Below are 2161 nucleotides of genomic sequence, written 5' to 3' on the forward strand. Positions count from 1 at the left end.
GAGTTAAACTTATATATATTTTTTGCCAGATAATATCATCTAATGGTGGTCTAAGTTGAGACAACCTGATTTATTTTAACTAACTGAATTAAATGAACTCAAACCAACAGTTTAATCAGTTTAACTAAAGCTACACATCAGCTCTCACATTTCCCCCAAGCAAATATGAATGAAAGAGTCATCTCGTTATCTACTTGTGGATGGAAAACAAGACAATGACAAAAAGGAAAAAAAATGAACTATGAACAGTCATTAGAGACCTCTTCATCAGTTCACGTGCTGTTCTGGGTTTAGATGCTCAGTCATGTCAGACTCTTTGCGACCCCATGGACTGTAGACCACCAGGCTCCTCCATGGGATTTCCCAGGCAAGAATACAGGGTTGCCGTTTCGCACTCCAGGAGATCTTCCCTACCCAGGAATTGAACCTGGGTCTTCCTGCATTGCAGGCAGATTCTTTACCAACTGAGATACAAAGGAATCCAACAATTCATAATTTGCACTAATTATTGATTTATTTTGCTCTTAACATTGGATTATTTTCTTTTCTCTCATATCTTTCTAGGTAATATACGATTTGTACATATAAATGGTTGTAATGAAATGCTTTAATGGTAATTATTTACGTTAACATTTAATATGTTAATAATTAAAATCATGCTTGGCTTCCCCGGTGGCTCAGCAGTAAAGGAATCCACCTGCAATACAGGCGATGCCCAGGAGACCTGGGTTCAATTGTTGGATTGGGAAAATCCCCTGGAGAAGGACATGGCAACCCACTCTAGTATTCTTGCCTGGAAAGTCCCATGGACAGAAGAGTTTGGCGGGCTACAATCCATGGGGTTGCAAAACAGTCAGACACAGCTTAGTGACTAAACAACAATAACACAAATCATGCTTAGTAATTCAGAAGTTTAGGTTTTATGGGTTATTTCAGCTGGGTTCTAGATGTTATTTAAGTGGATTTCCTTGAAGAAATCACAGAATAGCTAAAATATTGAGATTCTTGGTTTACAGCTGAAGGTAACACAGTATCATAACATCAACTACCTTTTAGAGATCCAATACTTGGATTGAGCAGTCCTTATTAGTATAAAATAAGAAAACCTGTAAATTTATTTGCAGTTTGATAGAAAAATAGTTCTTGGGACCATGGAGAAGGAAATGGCAACCAACTCCAGTATTTTTGTCTGGAAAATCCAATGGATGGAGGAGCCTGGTGAGCTACAGTCCATGGGGTCACAAACAGACACGACTGAGAGATGATTTTTTTTTTTTTTTATGAAAGAGAGAAGGCTATGCGGGTCTAAGATTTCCCCAGGGGAACTAAGATTTGTTTAATTAAATAACCTGGGATGAAGGGAGTATATATACCAACAAAATTGAAAGTTATTTATGGTAGGTAAATTATAATATGTAAATAATTATATAACCCTTAACTAATTAAGAACATTGTAATTAATAAAGCAAGTGAGCAAGGAAGCAATGTCCTAATGTCTCATAAATGAATATTAATTATCCCACAAGATGATATAATCCACCAACCATCCTTGATTCTGCTGAATATCTCGGTCACCCCCAAGGTCAAAGCAGTTTGAAGATACATTCTGCACCTAAAGATGCTAGAGTAATACTTAGATTAAAAGTTGGAAGCAGAAATTCCACTTGTTGGAGTCAGTCTTAGAGAAACCCTTGCACCTACACACTTAAAGTAACGCACAAGGAGGTTCACTCAGCAGTATAACCTGTAATATTTGAAAGTTTACAATTTTAAAATTCCTACTAGCAGGTCTAATGCATGAACAAATTATAGTGTGTCCTCATAATGGAATACAACCAATAGTTAAACTGAATAAACGGGCTATATTATGAATCTTGAAAAAACAATATTAAGTGACCAAAACATGTTGCAGGCTAAAACTTTATAGTGTGATAGGACTTGGATAATTTATTGTAAAAATTGTTTAAGATGAGAAAAACTATACTGTATGTTATATTTCTCATACATGTATATTCATATACATTTCACATACATATGATTTTCGTATCTGTGAATTCACCTTTCCATCTATATACAGTAAATTCAGGAAAGTAGTTGCCTCCAGGAGGGAAGGAGACTAGCTTCAGGGAATGATATGAAAGGGACTTCAACTATATGTGTA

At 35.9% G+C, this 2161-nt stretch overlaps 1 non-coding gene across 1 annotated transcript; it reads right to left on the reverse strand.

The window, feature by feature from the left end:
* Positions 1-406: 406 nt before the first annotated feature.
* On the reverse strand, positions 407-479 carry TRNAC-GCA (transfer RNA cysteine (anticodon GCA)). The gene has a single exon. It is a non-coding gene; the product is annotated as a tRNA-Cys (tRNA).
* Positions 480-2161: the final 1682 nt, after the last annotated feature.

This window comes from Bos indicus, chromosome 10 (genome assembly GCF_029378745.1).
Source record: "Bos indicus isolate NIAB-ARS_2022 breed Sahiwal x Tharparkar chromosome 10, NIAB-ARS_B.indTharparkar_mat_pri_1.0, whole genome shotgun sequence".
Taxonomy (NCBI): Eukaryota; Metazoa; Chordata; class Mammalia; order Artiodactyla; family Bovidae; genus Bos; species Bos indicus.